Consider the following 18,153-nt stretch of genomic DNA (forward strand, 5'->3'; position numbering starts at 1 on the left):
GCTACGTTTCGATTCTGTGTACTTTGATTTATATTATGTAAATGGCTCTAATCTGTAATATTATTACTTACTCTTTATTGTAATTCGAAGCATTGTGCTATGATGAGTCATTTATGTAATCGCTGTGTACGTGAATTACTGATCCTGGCACGTACATGGTTCGCATTCGGTTTACCTTCAAAACCGGGTGTGACAGATTTGTACATCCACTGTCAAGCACCCAACTTGACCCACCAGAGGAGTAGACCCGCAAAACAAGTTTAGGCTATGCTTTTAGGTACCCAAATTGAATTGGGTCCTACAGTGTTAGTTATAGCCTTGGGTACCCACACACTTCTTTTCATGACTTTTCGTTTAGTGTAGGCACCCACATATTTCACAACCAATTTCCCTAAGGGCCCGTTTGTTTGATTGGAATTGGGCTGAATTGGAATTTAATTCTTGGGCTGATTTGTTTGGCAAACTATAGAATTGGAAACTAACTTTCCATCCATTTCTTGGGCCTGAATTAGAAGTCTCTGAAACTTTCTTAACCTAAAATCAGGAAACAGATTCCGCTTCAGCCGCCGCACCGCTCGTCTCCTCCCCGAGCGCCGCGCTGTCGCCTCCTCCTCCCCGAGCGCTGCGTCGTCGCCTCCTCCTCCCCGAGATCTGCTGCGGTAATGTCGCTTGCTCCCCACCCCTTCTCCTCTTCTCTGATATTCCGCTTCAGTCGCTCAAGGTCTCGGTCGAGCCGTCCGTCTCGCCCTGCAGCTGCTGGTCGAGCCAGTCGCTCGTCACCTTGAGCTACGACAGCCGAGCCACGATCCTCCCGCCGCCAACTCTCACGCACACCTTGAGAGTGAGTGGGGGAAGACGACAGCTCTGCAACTCGGCAACCAACGGATCCATCCTTCCAGTTCCAGCTTCTTTATCTCTCACGCACGCCGTTCTCTTCGCCTCTCTGGGCCAACCGCGCTCGTCTCCCCCCAGTCCTCCCTCTTCCATCTGCATCTCCTCTCTCCCTGTCCCTCTCCTATCAAAAACTGCTTTGCGCCCCATATATACCAGGGCGCGCCACCCACACACCCAGACACAGAGAGGTGAGAGCCCAGTACCAGTTCAGTCGTCTCTCTCGCAACAGGTTCTTCTTCGTGGCGGTGGAGGGGGCAAGATTGCAAGAGCCTGATTTCCACTGCTACGTACAAGGTTTTTGCTACGTACAGGTTCACAATGTATCTTGCAGTGTTGTGGTTGGGTTCAGTTTCAAATGTCAGCGATTTACTTGATGTGTTACCTGGAGTTTTGTATAGTCCACCTGTTAACAAGTAGATCGAAACCTGCCTTTGATTCCATATTGAGGAACACTTGTGCAGGGCTATGTTTAAATTGTTTGCTCGAAACATTCAGTTTTATATAAATTGTGCATCGGCACAATTCTATGTTGTTTCCGAAATGTAATGCAACCAAAGTGTAATGCATGCCGGCCGACCCCGGTGATTCCAGGCATGGCTGCAGCCTTCAGCTGCAACAGCAATGCTGCATACAGTACATGCTATCCTAACATCAGCCAGCAGGTAGAGTCCAGTGCACCAAAAGCACAAACTTAGTTGCAATTGCTCCTTCGGAAAAACATGTATTCCAGCAGTACATTCCACTGCAATATACACCAGGATGTTTCTCTTCCAGCATCTAATCCAACATTAAATTTAAAGTCTGTATCTTGGCATCGAGGCATTGCTGTGCAAGGTATTAGTTCCTACAAAAATTCACAATTCCCAATAGGAAAAGGGAGCCGTCCTTTTGGCAACTACCCTATTACCTACTACCTACATATATCAGGCCACATCAGGCCACATGTTCCGCAGTGTATCATTTTGTTCTCTTGTTCTTCTTTGAATTAGTGATATATATATATATATAATGTTTTCTCAAGTGTGCTTATGATGTATGGTTTATCTGTTGTAGATGCCTCACAACAACTTAGAATTGGTTAGAAGAAATTTGGAGGAAATGAGAGAGAGGCGTAGGAAGAAGAGGCTGAGAGTAGCATCCTTATTTGTTGCAACTGTCATGGGCATGATTGCGGAATATTATTATCGGAAAAGACCTAGACATCTTATGGATCCCTCTGAGGTGATAGAGAGAGATGTAGCTGGTCGGAAACAAATGCTAAGGAATCTGTATCAAGGATCAAATGTTTATTGCTACGACAGTTTGCGTCTAACTAAGAGATCCTTTTCGGACCTATGCACTATCTTACGTGAGAGGTGCGATATGTGTGACACCTTGAATGTGTCGGTAGAAGAAAAGGTTGCTATCTTTTTGCTTGTAGTGGGTCATGGCACTAAGATGAGGATGATTCGTAGCTCATACGGGTGGTCACTTGAACCAATTAGCCGCTATTTCAATGAGGTGTTGAGAGGTGTTCTATCATTATGCCATGAATTTATCAAGCTTCCTGATCCTTTAGCTGTACAACCTGAAGATTCTAAGTGGAGGTGGTTTGAAGATTGCCTTGGAGCACTAGATGGTACACACATTGATGTTTTTGTACCTTTGGCTGATCAAGGGAGGTATAGGAATAGGAAGCAACAAATAACCACCAATGTTTTGGGTGTTTGTGATCGACACATGAAGTTTGTTTATGTTCTAGCTGGATGGGAAGGGTCAGCTTCAGATTCACGTGTGCTTCGTGATGCCATGTCTCGGGACGATGCATTTGCTATTCCAAGTGGAAAATATTACCTAGTAGATGCTGGATACACCAATGGACCAGGCTTTCTTGCTCCATATCGATCCACTCGCTACCACTTGAATGAGTGGGCTGCCCAAGGGAATAACCCATCCAATGCCAAGGAATTGTTCAATTTGCGCCATTCAACAGCTAGAAATGTAATAGAGAGAACATTTGGGCTATTGAAGATGAGGTGGGCTATATTAAGGAAAAACTCATATTTTGACTTACAAAATCAGATTAGGATCATCAATGCTTGTTGCATATTGCACAACTTTGCAAGAGATAGGCAAAGAGATATGGATGATTTACTTTTAGGCCAAGTTGATCAAGTAATATCTGTTGAATCTCATGATGTTCAAAGTGAAGTGAGTATGATTACCAATGTGCAATCATCAAATCAATGGACTAACTTTAGGGACACCAAAGCTAACCAAATGTTTGATGATTACCAAGCGAGACGTGGACAATGTATGATAATTTTTTAAATATTTCTTTTTTGCAAATATTGTGTTGCTCCTCAATAATTCTACTAACCTTTGTATTTTTTTTGCTTGTAGGATATGGAGAAGGGTAAGAAGTCAGGCTCGGGCAGGGGCTACATTTCTTGGAATGATGATATGGACAAGGCACTTCTTGACACATTCGTGGAGTACTACAACAAGGGTGACAAATGCCAAAATGGGTGGAAGTCTCATGTCTACACGGCTGCTATCAAGAATGTCCGAGAAAAGTGCAATGTGGAAATCACAAAAGACAACATCATGTCAAGGAACAAGACATTTGACAAGCACCACACTATCATCAATGGTATGCTACAAACAAGTGGCTTTGGTTGGGATTGGAACAAGAACAAGATATCCGTCGATAGTGATTCTGTATGGGAGGCTTATGTGGCGGTAAGTTTTAGTTTTTTTATTTTTTTATTGTTACAACTTAATAGACTAAAGAGACTACAGAAATTCTGGATTAGCATAGTCATTTTCCAGAAAAAAAAACTTCATGTTTGATTTCTATTGGCTGGAATAAAAGAATAAAACTTCATGTAGTTTAGTGCAGATAGTTCCCACTACTACTGAAGTTATGTGCTGTAAGTTAGGCCATCAAGTGCTTCTTGTTATGTTATGTAATGGTGATAGGGAACCATGAGAGACTGGAGACTACAGAGAATGTGCTGGACTGTACTTGCTGCATGTTATGTTAGGCTGCAGCTTTACTTGCTCTTTTGAAAAGCGGTCGTGCGTTTATGGCTAGCTGCTGGTAGCCATAAATTCTATACTTCTCCAAATTTATACTTCTCTTGTTTAGTAGCAGCTGGTAGCAGCTCCAAATTATAATTCTGGACTGTTTATAATTCTGGACTGTTTATAATTCTGGACTTGTTTAGTAGCAGCTCCAAATTTATACTTCTCTTGTTTATAATTCTGGACTGTTTTCTCTTCTGTTTTCTGTACCCAATGATTTTCTTTTGTACTGCTCTCTGTTTTCTGTTGTACTGCTCTCTGTTTTCTTTCGGTGAACAGCTGACATCATTATGTTTTCTGAATTATGTTTTCTGTTTGTCTAATTATGTTTTCTGCTCTCTGTTTGTCTAATTATGTTTTCTAAGTTATGCTTCTGAAGTAATGTTTTCTGAAGTAATGCTCTCTGTTTAATGAAGTAATGTTTTCTGTTTTCTGTTTTGTCTAATTATGGAGTACTGTTTTTAACTCTTTTGAATTATGCTTTCTGAATTATGCTTCTGAAGTAATTTTCTGAGAACAGCATGTTTGTCTAATTATGTTTTCTGAATTATGCTTCTGAAGTAATGTTTTTAACTCTTTTGTCAAATTGTTTTCTGCAGAAAAATAAAGAAGCTAATGGGTACAGACACAAGACAGTTTTATATTGGGACTCGATCAACTTGGTGTTTGGGAAAGATCATGCAACCGGTGAAGCGGCAAAGACCCCAGCTGATGGTGCGAGAGATATGAGTAAGGAAGAGGGAACCGGTAAAGAGCTTACTTCATCAACAACCTCAGGAAGCTTGAAGAGGCAACGTTCCAGTGATTCCTTCACCTCAATGATGGCGGAGAAATTAGACAAGTTCACTGAAGCTATTAGGGATGAAGCACCAAAAGGCCCGACATCAAAAGAAATTTTTAGCACATTGGAGGAGATAGATGGGTTAGATGAAGACACATTTTTAGACTTGTTTGATATCTTAACAGGTGATGCGCGCAAGTACGAGTCCTTATTGGCACTTCCATTGATTCTGAGGAAGAGATGGCTGTTGAAGCAACTTAAAAAGTGAACCGATTTGTGGTTGGGTGAATTGAACTGGTGTTGGGTGTGTTGATGTTGTTGTCTTAGTTTATGTTGGGTGAATTGAACATCACATTGAGTAGCAAGTAATGTGTTCCAATGATATGTGGACATTTGAGACAAATATGCATCATTATTACTATTCTCGTGATGCATTCTGCTTGATAAATTGTAGGGTGAAAACTTGTGTATTTTGTTGTGTGCAAGTTGATGTGGTTACTTCCCTCCAAATATGTAAATTCCATATATAACTATCCACACAAGATATTGAATTTGATTCATGGAAAAGAATTCCATTGGCATCCAAACAAAAAAATTGAATTGAATCAAATTCTAAGGAATTACTTTCTTTAGGAATCTAATATCTAGAATGTTATTCATGGAATGAGTTTCATTTCCAAGGAAACAAACGGGCCCTAAATCTCAAGTCAACATATAATCACAAAGATATGAGTGGGAAATGGGAGCATTAGATTTTTGTCCACTTGAGGATCCCACTTCCTTCATCTTACTCTTTGTGGAAATCAAGTTTACCTTTACCTGAGGTGACTTGTCATTTGAGGAGTGAATCCTCCCCAAGGCATCATATAGGGTGGTTCCCTCTATGAACTTGGGGGATCTCCACCCCTTATGCACTGTGCTAGGGTTTTCCTTGGATGAGTTGAACCCAAGCCCCCTTCTTCCATTGTTGGGCTTAAGGGACTTGTACTTGGGTTCAACTTTCTTTAACCCATCATTGCTAGAGCATCTTTTCAAAATTTCTTTGACCTTCACCTGTTGTCGGGGACCATAATTAGGGGTACCCTCAAGACGCCTAATTCTCAGCTGGTAACCCCCATCAGCATAAAGCTGCAAAGGCCTGATGGGCATGATTAAGTCAGGGATCAGTCCACACGAGTGACTCGATCACGCTTCACCCGAGCCTAGCCTCGGCCGAAGGCAGCCGACCTCGAGAGACTTCCGTCTCGCCCGAGGCCCCCTTTTTATGGCGGACACATCACCGGCTCGCCCAAGGCCTTGGCTTCGCTCAGAAGCAACCTTGACTAAATCACCACACCGACTGACCAAATTGCAGGGGCATTTAACGCACAGGAGGCCTGACACCTCTATCCTGACACGCGCCTCCGGCAGAGCCGAGGTGACCGCCGTCACTCCACCGCTCCACTGGCCAGTCTGACAGAAGGACAGCGCCGCCTGCGCCACTCCGACTGCAGCGCCACTCGACAGAGTAAGTCTGACAGGCAGTCAGGCCTCGACAAAGGCGCCTCGGCGAACTCCGCTCCGCCCGACCCCAGGGCTCGGACTCGGGCTAAGACCCGGAAGACGGCGAACTCCGCTCCGCCCGACCCCAGGGCTCGGACTCGGGCTAAGACCCGGAAGACGGCAAACTCCGCTCCGCCCGACCCCAGGGCTCGGACTCGGGCTAAGACCCGGAAGACGGCGAAATCCGCTCCGCCCGACCCCAGGGCTCGGACTCGGGCTAAGACCCGGAAGACGGCGAACTCCGCTCCGCCCGACCCCAGGGCTCGGACTCGGGCTAAGACCCGGAAGACGGCGAACTCCGCTCCGCCCGACCCCAGGGCTCGGACTCGGGCTAAGACCCGGAAGACGGCGAACTCCGCTCCGCCCGACCCAAGGGCTCGGACTCGGGCTAAGACCCGGAAGACGGCGAACTCCGCTCCGCCCGACCCCAAGGCTCGGACTCGGGCTAAGACCCGGAAGACGGCGAACTCCGCTCCGCCCGACCCCAAGGCTCGGACTCGGGCTAAGACCCGGAAGACGACGAAACTCCGCCTCGCCCGACCCCAGGGCTCGGACTCCGCCCTGGCCTCGGCTGAACGACTTCCGCCTCGACCGACCCCTTGGCTCGGGCTCGGCCACGGCAACAGAAGGTAGACTCAACCTCGGCTTCGGAGGAAACCCCACGTCGCCCTGCCTAGGGCACAGACCGCCACGTCAACAGGAGGCGCCATCATCATCCCACCCCGAATCGACTCGGGTCACGGAGAACAAGACCGGCGTCTCATCCGGCCAGCTCCGCCAGAGGGGCAATGATGGCGCTCCACAAGCTCTATGACGACGGCGGCCCCTAGCTCTCTTACGGAAGCAGGACAACGTCAGCAGGGACTCGACCGCTCCAACAGCTGTCCCTCCATCAGGCTCCGCCGCACCTCCAACAGCCACGACATCACGCCAGCAGGGTGCCCAGATCTCTCCGGCTGCCACATTGGCATGTACCTAGGGCGCTAGCTCTCCCTCCGCTAGACACGTAGCACTCTGCTACATCCCCATTGTACACCTGGATCCTCTCCTTACGACTATAAAAGGAAGGACCAGGGCCTTCTCAGAGAAGGTTGGCCGCGCGGGACCGAGGACGGGACAGGCGCTCTCTTGGGGCCGCTCGCTTCCCTCACCCGCGTGGACGCTTGTAACCCCCCTACTGCAAGCGCACCTGACCTGGGCGCGGGACGAACACGAAGGCCGCGGGACTTCCACCTCTCTCACGCTCGGCTCCGGCCGCCTCGCCTCTCCCCCCTTCGCGCTCGCCCACGCGCTCGACCCATCTGGGCTGGGGCACGCAGCACACTCACTCGTCGGCTTAGGGACCCCCCTGTCTCGAAACGCCGACAGTTGGCGCGCCAGGTAGGGGCACGCTGCGTGCTGACGAACAGCTCCCCGTCAAGCTCCAGATGGGCAGTCTCCAGCAACCTCTCCGGCCCGGGACGGTGCTTCGTTTCGGGACTCTTGAGTTCATGTCCTTCGACGGCAGCTACGACATGACACTTCTTCCACCGCCGCGCGACTACGACAATGGCGGCCGACAACCCGCCCGCCGGCGGCGGAATCGACGACGTCTGCCCCGCGTGGTGGAAGAGCAACATTCGGGCTCGCTCCGTTCTCTCCCCCGCCAACGGAGGAGGAGGCGGGGCCGTCAAGGCCAGACGGGAGGCCGCGCTTCACCGGCCGTCGAGCGAATCGACGCCCCCGACGCCCCGACGGAAGGCACGCCGGACGTCGACCTCGCGTTCGAGACGGAGGCAAGCGCCGTCCCCCCGCGGCACGCTGACCCCGAGCAAGAAGACGACGCCGGCGCGCTCGCGGAAAGCCTGCAGGACGTCGCCCTCGAACCAGAGACGACGGCGCAACCAGTCCCCGATGTGACTACGTCGCTCCACGTCGACCAAAAGGTAACGACTAACTCCCATCTTGCGTCATTTCGACTCGGCCTCAACCCGCCAAACGACCTCGTTTTGGCGGGCGCTCTCATTGAGGCGAGTGCAACCCCACTGAGGTTCTGTATGCGGTTGCCTTGGGACCGACTGACGGACGTCTCGACCTACGGGCCCTCCGGGTCCGAGGAAGATGACGATCCCAGCATCAGTTGGGATTTCTCCGGACATGGCAACCCCAGTGCCATCCGGGACTTCATGACCGCATGTGACTACTGTCTATCCGACCGTTCCGACGGAAGCCGCAGCCTCGGTGACGAGAGCTGCGGCCCAAGCCGCGAATGTTTCCACATCGAGCTAGGGGATCCCACCGAAGGCAACCATCTTGGCATGCCGGAGGATGGTGATCTCCCTAGGCCGGTGCCTCGCGCCGACATCCCACGGGAGCTAGCTGTGGTCCCCGCTCCGGCGGGGGGTTACGACCCACAACTCGAGCAAGTCCGCGAGGCGCAGGCCAGGCTCAACGAGGGAACAGGGGCGCTTGAGCCGATCCGTCGGGACGCCGGACAGGCATGGGTGGGCCAACCCCTGGCCGGAGAAATACGTCATCTGCCCCAAGGTCTCCAGCACCGCGTAGCCAACGACGTCAGGATCAGGCCGCCGCCCGCATCCAGCGGGGTCGGTCAGAACCTGGCGACCGCAGCGATGCTCATCCGCGCGATGCCGGAGCCGTCAACCACCGAGGGGCGGCGAATACAGGGAGAACTCAAGAATCTCCTGGAAGGCGCTGCGGCCCGGCGGGCCGAGAGCACTGCATCCCGGAGGCAAGGATATCCCTCGGAACCTCATGCCGCGACTTCCCGATTCATGCGGGAGGCCTCGGTCTACACCGGGCGCACGCGCAACACCGCGCCTGCAGCCCCGGGCCACCTCGGCAACGAGCACCATCGACGCGACCGTCGGGCTCACCTCGACGAAAGGGTGCGCCGAGGCTACCACCCCAGGCGTGGGGGGCGCTACGACAGCGGGGAGGATCGGAGTCCTTCGCCCGAACCACCCGGTCCGCAGGCCTTCAGTCGGGCCATCCGACGGGCGCCATTCCCGACCCGGTTCCGACCCCCGACTACTATCACAAAGTACTCGGGGGAAACGAGACCGGAACTGTGGCTCGCGGACTACCGCCTTGCCTGCCAACTGGGCGGAACGGACGACGACAACCTCGTCATCCGCAACCTCCCCCTGTTCCTCTCCGACACTGCTCGCGCCTGGTTGGAGCACCTGCCTCCGGGGCAGATTTCCAACTGGGACGACCTGGTCCAAGCCTTCGCTGGCAATTTCCAGGGCACATACGTGCGCCCCGGGAACTCCTGGGACCTTCGAAGCTGCCGGCAACAGCCGGGGGAGTCGCTCCGGGACTACATCCGGCGATTCTCGAAGCAGCGCACCGAGCTGCCCAACATCACCGACTCGGATGTCATCGGCGCGTTCCTCGCCGGCACCACTTGCCGCGACCTGGTGAGCAAGCTGGGTCGCAAAACCCCCACCAGGGCGAGCGAGCTGATGGACATCGCCACCAAGTTCGCCTCCGGCCAGGAGGCGGTCGAGGCTATCTTCCGAAAGGACAAGCAGCCCCAGGGCCGCCCGTCGGAAGAAGCTCCCGAGGCGTCTGCTCCGCGCGGCGCCAAGAAGAAAGGCAAGAAGAAGTCGCAATCGAAACGCGACGCCGCAGACGCGGACCTTGTCGCCGCCGCCGAGTATAAGAACCCTCGGAAGCCCCCCGGAGGTGCAAACCTCTTCGACAAGATGCTCAAGGAGCCGTGCCCCTACCATCAGGGGCCCATCAAGCACACCCTCGAGGAGTGCGTTATGCTTCGGCGTCATTTCCACAGGGCCGGGCCACCCGCCGAGGGTGGCAGGGCCCACGACGACGACAAGAACGAAGAACACCCAGCAGGAGGGTTCCCCGAGGTCCGCGACTGCTTCATGATCTATGGAGGGCATGCGGCGAATACCTCGGCTCGGCACCGCAAGCAAGAGCGCCGGGAGGTCTGCTCGGTGAAGGTGGCGGCGCCAGTCTACCTAGACTGGTCCGACAAGCCCATCACTTTCGACCGGGCCGACCACCCCGACCATGTGCCGAGCCCGGGGAAATACCCGCTCGTCGTCGACCCCGTTGTCGGCGATGTCAGGCTCACCAAGGTCCTGATGGACGGGGGCAGCTGCCTCAACATCATCTACGCCGAGACCCTCAAGCTTCTGCGCGTCGATCCGTCCTCCGTCCGAGCGGGTGCTGCGCCCTTCCACGGGATCATCCCTGGGAAGCGCGTCCAGCCCCTCGGGCGACTCGACCTCCCAGTCTGCTTCGGGACACCCTCCAACTTCCGAAGGGAGACCCTGACGTTCGAAGTGGTCGGGTTCCGAGGAACCTACCACGCCGTGTTAGGGAGGCCATGCTACGCGAAGTTCATGGCCGTCCCCAACTACACCTACCTGAAGCTCAAGATGCCGGGCCCCAACGGGGTCATCACCGTCGGCCCCACGTACAAACACGCGTTCGAATGCGACGTGGAGTGCGTGGAGTACGCCGAGGCCCTCGCCGAGTCCGAGGCGCTCATCGCCGACCTGGAGAACCTCTCCAAGGAGGTCCCAGACGTGAAGCGCTATGCTGGCAACTTCGAGCCAGCGGAGACGGTCAAGGCCGTCCCCCTTGACCCCAGCGGCGACACCACCAAGCAGATCTGGATCGGTTCCGGGCTCGACCCCAAATAGGAAGCAGTGCTCGTCGACTTTCTCCGCGCAAACGCCAACGTCTTTGCGTGGAGTCCCTCGGACATGCCCGGCATACCGAGGGATGTCGCCGAGCACTCGCTGGATGTTCGGGCCGGGGCCCGATCCGTCAGGCAGCCTCTGCGCCTCGATCATTAAGGAAGGGTCGGCCTCGCCATGGCGGAGCCCGACCCTCCCTCGGGGGCTAAAAAGGGGGAACCCCTCTGCGTCAAGATCTTTTTAAATCAAAAAAGGGGGGGCCTCTTGTGTTCTCCCAGCTACGTTCTCCTGGCTATGTCAGAAGCCGGGTCTCGAGGAGCGAACGCGGGTTCATGAAAATGGCAAGGCCGATTGAGCCGAGGAACTCCCGTACCTCCGGGTTAGGGATACCTCACTCATCACCTGCCACGAAGAATGGTCCAACTCGAGAAGCCACTCTATTATCGACGAGCTAGGACGAACATGCAGACGGAAAGAGAGGGGAGTACGACTCCATGCAAGAAAGACAAAAGTGTTCAGGCCTCAGCGGCCATGGTGAGACACACGTTCAACAAGAAACTGTTCAAGCGAGAATCAGGTGCCGCCTTGGGAAGGAGCCGCGCCTTCAACTCCACCCCCGCCATCGGTGGGGTCCATCTCGACCTCCGGTGACGCCGCAGGAGGAAGGACCTCCGCCTCAAAGGTAGTCGCCAGCACCGCGCTCGGGCCAGCGGCAACCGCGTCAAGCCGCTGCACCTCCGCCAGAGCAGCATCGTCTTCGTCAGGAAGACAGTACCCCTCACTAACCCGCTCCAGATCCACAACATAGTGAGAAGCGAGCACGGCGAAGGCCCGCCTGACGCCATGGCGTAGCGCTTCGCGGACTCTGCCGCGGGCGTGACCACCCAAGCCTCGAAGGCGGCTCTGAGGAGAGCTTCCTGAAGGGACGTCATCAGAGCCGAGGGCACGGTAAAAGTCCGAGACGGCCTCGGACATGGCCGCAAGGTCCGCCTCCCTCTGCTCGGCGGCCCCGGCAAGCGCCTCAGCAAGCGCCTTGGCGGACTCATCAAGGGCGGACTCAAGCTCTGCAAGTAGCCAGGAGAAATACCTCAAGCACAAGCAAGGGAAACGAACAAGAAAAAGAACTAGGGAGGACCAAGACGTACTCCCGGCTTGGGCACGGTGCTCCGAGGCCGCGACTTGGGTCGCAGCTAAGTCAGCCGCGAGGGCCTCGGCTCGGCTTTCGGCCTCGGCGGCCCGGTCTTGAAGTCGGTTCCGTTCCTCGACGACCCGGGCGAGCTCCGATCGCTGCTGTTGCGCCTCCGCACGCGCCGCTGCCGCCTCGGCTCTCAGGTCGGCGCATAGCAGCTGGAGATCCGCCACCTTGGCATCTTGCTGAGAAAGGCGCGTGGTAGCCCCGGCGAGCGAAGACCTCAGGGATCGCAGTGAGCCCCAGACATCAACCTCACGGCGGATGAACGACGACTTAGCAGCGCTCCGGTCCGTCAGATCCTGGGAAAGGGAAACAGGGCGTTACAGCGAGTATTACACAGAAGGAAGAAAGGGACGCCCGAAACCGCTACCTGGAGGATTTTGGGGACGTCTCTGCAGAAAACCTCCAGCGACGCCCGGAGCGACCCCACCGTCGCCTCTGCGCGCTCGCGGAGCTCACCCCAGGACTGGTCCTCCTGCTCATCATCGAGAACGAAGACGGGGTCCGAGGCCTCGCGGGTCCGGAATCGGAGCAACGGGCGCCGGGCCTCGGGGCTCCGCCGCACAGCGAGGAGGCTGTCGCCCGGCTGGATAGATTGCGCGACCGCGCCCACCTCTTCTGGGGTCTTGGGCACCGACGCATCAGCCATCCCAGCGCTGGCGGCGGCTGGACACCCTTCGACAAGGACGGCGGCAGCCTCGACGGTGGCAGACGCCGGCATGACCGGCACGACAGGCGAACTCAGAGCTGCGTGGGCGTCAGCCGCCTCCTCAACCACGATCGCCGCCTCGGCTGAAGAGCCGGCCTCGGGAGCCCGCTCCTCCGAGATTGGCGACGCCCGAACCCCCGATGTCGGGGTACCCTGCGAGAGGATCGGTCGAATGGCGCTGGCCGCACAGTTCGGCGCCGTCTTGAGGGCCTTCCGGGGTGCCAGGTCGGTCTGGCCGTGACTTCGCTTGCTGGATAAAAAAGGAAGGGGATCACAACCAAAACATACGAATGGGAGGCCAAGACGAAGACATTCCGAGGTACTCACCCACTCCGGGCCATGATCCACCGCGCCTGGGGAGAGCCTCCTTGGATCCCGGCTCCCGAAACGGCCGCCGAGGTCCGCTTCGCCGGCGCTTGGGGCGCCTGGGAGACAGGTTCCCCGGGCATGGCAGCGACGACCTGAGGGTCACTCCCGTCCGCTACCGGCACAAGCGGCGGCCTCTGGGAAACAGACGCCTTGGTCTGGACCTCCGGAACTACTTCAGCGGAGGGGTCAGGTGGCCTCTCGGTTCGCCCCCGCGCCTCGGGTCGGGAGCCCAACGCCCCGACTTCGGGGGCTGACGGAGTCGGTTCGCTCGGGGGCTGGCTCGACGGCTCTTGGCCATACCCCAGGCCGAGGCTGAGGCCGAGACGGGCGGCCATGCCGTCATCATCATCATCATCGTCGTCATCATCGTCGTCAGGCGTCTCCGGCGACGGCTCCCTCGGGAGTCCGTCCCTCTCCTGCTGGCGGCGGCGCTTCTCCAAGGCGTCCCGAGCCCGCCTCCGCTCACGAGCCCGGGCCTTCTCCGCGTCCTTCTTTTTCTTCTTCTCCTCCGCGGCAACCCGCCGCGCTGCACGGACCACCGCGTCCTCCGGGACCCGCGGCAGGGAGGGTTTGTGACACCCCACATCCTAAAAGGAGGGGAGAAAGGAACCCGATCATAAGGACCTGGAGCAACAAGACATACGAAGAAGGGAGGAGCAAACGCTCACCAAAGTCACGCACCCCTGATCGGGGCGCATCCGAAGCTGGGAGTATGCGTGGGGGTCCGGCTTCCCCATCGCGGCCGACACCCGCCATTGGAGGGCGTCGAAAGGGAGAGGATCAGGGGACATTCGTGAGCCCTCCCAGTCGGCTTCCGGGGTCATCTCCCAGAGCGACAGCCGCCGCTCCGCCAATGGGAGCACCCTCCGACGGTGAATGGCGGCGATCACTCCCGCAGCAGTAAGTCCCCCCTCCCGCAACTCCTTCAGGGCCTGGAGAAGGGGCTCGAGATTTTTCTGCCTCTCGTGCGGGGTCCCGTGGCGCCAGGCGTCGGTGGCAGCTGTAACTACTCGCTCGGAAAATGGTGGGAGCAACTCACCGTCGTTCCGGAGGTAGAACCACCGGCGCTGCCACCCCTTGTTCGAAGACGCGAGAATGGCAGGAATGTACTGCGACGCCCGCGACTGCCTCAACAAGAGAATGCAGCCGCCGGCCCGCACCGCTGCACGGATCCTCCTCTCCCCCGTCGACAAGGCGAAAGGCTCGGCGAGGAAGAAGTAAGTCCACAAATCCCAATGGGGAGCAATCCCCAAGTACCCTTCGCATAGCGCTACGAAAATAGCGGCCTGCGAGATAGAGTTGGGGGAAAGGTTGTGCAACTCCACCCCGTAGTGGAATAAGATGGCCCGCATAAAGCGGCCCGCCGGCGCACCAAATCCCCGCTCATGGAAGGAGACGAAGCTCACAACATACCCCGGCGGTGGGGACGGAGCGGCTCCACCCACGGGAGGAATCCACTCCGGCCGCTGCTTGTCGGTGAGGGGGTGGAGTAAACCTTCGCCGACCAGCTCCTCCAGATCACTCGCCGTCACCGTGGAGAAGGGCCACGGGTCGCGCGGGGGGATTATAGTCACTCGGTCCGCCATCACCAAGATGGAGAAGATGGCGGCGCGGGGGGCAGGGAAGGCGGTTTCTCTCTCCTCCGGCTAAAGTTTCCCGGGTAGCGAAAACCTGAAGGAAAAAGAAGGGAGCAGAGTGAAGAACCGTCACCGGGCCCCCTCTCGAGTATATGAAGGCCAGGGCAAAACCGTTTCCAGCACGCCGCCTGGACCGGACACAGGATTCGAAAAACGCGAAGCGGCACAGCCGTTCCTCGAAACGGCTCGCACACGCGTAACGGCCGCCCCGCCGACCACTCGCCCTGTCGCATTAACTCCACGGCAGGACACGCAGCGCCTCTGGCGGGAGGAGCGCGCGACGCTTCACCTTCGCCGTAATAACCGCTTCAGAAAAGGTACGCCACGTCGTCCGAATTCGTATCCTTTTCTGTTTTCCTCTTTCTCTATCTCTTGCAACAGGGACCGGGAAAGGGGGATACCCCGAAAGGGATCCTTCTCCGCAAAGGAACCGGGCTCCGAGCCCCCCATTACTGATCAGGGGTTCGAAGGCTGGCCCCCCGAGGGTTCAACAGTCGCCTCAGATCGCGTGGGCCCGACACCCACTACTGGTCAGGGGTTCGAAGGCCAGCCCCCCGAAGGGCTTCATGGCCGCCTCAGGCTACTCGGGCTCCGCGCCCATTACTGATCAGGGGTTCGAAGGCTGGCCCCCGAAGGGTTCACAGTCGCCTCAGACACCGAGCGAGGGATGACCAGGGGTACGTTCGATACATAACCGAGGCTCGGGCTGCGCTCCCGAGGTACCCTAGGACATTTCCGAGACCAGTGGGAACGATCTTGTAACGGAATCCCATCGGAGGGAGGCATCGAGCCCTCGGACCCCGTCGCCAGGGGACCGGGTCCGGCAAATCACCCGCAGGTATTTTTGGGCGTGCCTCTGGGCCCCTAGCCGACCCCCAACGAACGGGGCACGGACGTCCACTCGGATTACCCGCTTGCAGCTCACCGGAGACACCATGTTCGGTGCCCATCGAGGGTAACATGGCGCACTCCCCCCCTCCTCCTTGCGGAAAGGCGACGAAGGGGCATATGTAAAAAGCCGAGTCTGTCCCTGATCGTCCTCTCGCCCTGTGCAGAGGCTCGGGGGCTGCTCTCGCAAAAACCGGCTCCGGCCAAATCGTTGACAGCGTCAACATACCAGCCCGAGAGCTTGGGCCCCGACCGTGCACCCGGGCTACGGCCAGTTCGCATGAGGGGACAACCAGACCAGCCAAAGTATTAAGACCTCGAAGGAGTGTAACCACTCCTCCGAGGCCTCGGGGGCTACACCCGGCGGGTGCGCTCGCGCGCACCCACCGGAACAAAATGCAACCGAGAAAGGCTGGTCCCCTTGCAAAAAAGCGCGACAAAAGCCTCCAAGCGAGTGCTAACACTCCCTTCGAGGCTCGGGGGCTACTGTCGGGGACCATAATTAGGGGTACCCTCAAGACGCCTAATTCTCAGCTGGTAACCCCCATCAGCATAAAGCTGCAAAGGCCTGATGGGCATGATTAAGTCAGGGATCAGTCCACACGAGTGACTCGATCACGCTTCACCCGAGCCTAGCCTCGGCCGAAGGCAGCCGACCTCGAGAGACTTCCGTCTCGCCCGAGGCCCCCTTTTTATGGCGGACACATCACCGGCTCGCCCAAGGCCTTGGCTTCGCTCAGAAGCAACCTTGACTAAATCACCACACCGACTGACCAAATTGCAGGGGCATTTAACGCACAGGAGGCCTGACACCTCTATCCTGACACGCGCCTCCGGCAGAGCCGAGGTGACCGCCGTCACTCCACCGCTCCACTGGCCAGTCTGACAGAAGGACAGCGCCGCCTGCGCCACTCCGACTGCAGCGCCACTCGACAGAGTAAGTCTGACAGGCAGTCAGGCCTCGACAAAGGCGCCTCGGCGAACTCCGCTCCGCCCAACCCCAGGGCTCGGACTCGGGCTAAGACCCGGAAGACGGCGAACTCCGCTCCGCCCGACCCCAGGGCTCGGACTCGGGCTAAGACCCGGAAGACGGCGAACTCCGCTCCGCCCGACCCCAGGGCTCGGACTCGGGCTAAGACCCGGAAGACGGCGAACTCCGCTCCGCCCGACCCCAGGGTTCGGACTCGGGCTAAGACCCGGAAGACGGCGAACTCCGCTCCGCCCGACCCCAGGGCTCGGACTCGGGCTAAGACCCGGAAGACGGCGAACTCCGCTCCGCCCGACCCCAGGGCTCGGACTCGGGCTAAGACCCGGAAGACGGCGAACTCCGCTCCGCCCGACCCCAGGGCTCGGACTCGGGCTAAGACCCGGAAGACGGCGAACTCCGCTCCGCCCGACCCCAAGGCTCGGACTCGGGCTAAGACCCGGAAGACGGCGAACTCCGCTCCGCCCGACCCCAAGGCTTGGACTCGGGCTAAGACCCGGAAGACGACGAAACTCCGCCTCGCCCGACCCCAGGGCTCGGACTCCGCCCTGGCCTCGGCTGAACGACTTCCGCCTCGACCGACCCCTTGGCTCGGGCTCGGCCACGGCAACAGAAGGTAGACTCAACCTCGGCTTCGGAGGAAACCCCACGTCGCTCTGCCTAGGGCACAGACCGCCACGTCAACAGGAGGCGCCATCATCATCCCACCCCGAATCGACTCGGGTCACGGAGAACAAGACCGGCGTCTCATCCGGCCAGCTCCGCCAGAGGGGCAATGATGGCGCTCCACAAGCTCTATGACGACGGCGGCCCCTAGCTCTCTTACGGAAGCAGGACAACGTCAGCAGGGACTCGACCGCTCCAACAGCTGTCCCTCCATCAGGCTCCGCCGCACCTCCAACAGCCACGACATCACGCCAGTAGGGTGCCCAGATCTCTCCGGCTGCCACATTGGCATGTACCTAGGGCGCTAGCTCTCCCTCCGCTAGACACGTAGCACTCTGCTACATCCCCATTGTACACCTGGATCCTCTCCTTACGACTATAAAAGGAAGGACCAGGGCCTTCTCAGAGAAGGTTGGCCGCGCGGGACCGAGGACGGGACAGGCGCTCTCTTGGGGCCGCTCGCTTCCCTCACCCGCGTGGACGCTTGTAACCCCCCTACTGCAAGCGCACCTGACCTGGGCGCGGGACGAACACGAAGGCCGCGGGACTTCCACCTCTCTCACGCTCGGCTCCGGCCGCCTCGCCTCTCCCCCCTTCGCGCTCGCCCACGCGCTCGACCCATCTGGGCTGGGGCACGCAGCACACTCACTCGTCGGCTTAGGGACCCCCCTGTCTCGAAACGCCGACACCTGTGGGCTATTCTTCCTTGCATGGTTAGTTAGACAACAAGAAGCATGATATTTGGCACAAT

At 57.2% G+C, this 18,153-nt stretch overlaps 1 long non-coding RNA gene across 1 annotated transcript; it reads left to right on the plus strand.

The window, feature by feature from the left end:
* Positions 1-483: 483 nt before the first annotated feature.
* Positions 484-5,214, plus strand: LOC118476737 (uncharacterized). The gene is made up of 2 exons (XR_004857347.1): positions 484-659; positions 4,560-5,214. It is a non-coding gene; the product is annotated as an uncharacterized lncRNA (long non-coding RNA).
* Positions 5,215-18,153: the final 12,939 nt, after the last annotated feature.

The sequence above is a fragment of the Zea mays genome, chromosome 3 (genome assembly GCF_902167145.1).
Source record: "Zea mays cultivar B73 chromosome 3, Zm-B73-REFERENCE-NAM-5.0, whole genome shotgun sequence".
Lineage (NCBI taxonomy): Eukaryota > Viridiplantae > Streptophyta > Magnoliopsida > Poales > Poaceae > Zea > Zea mays.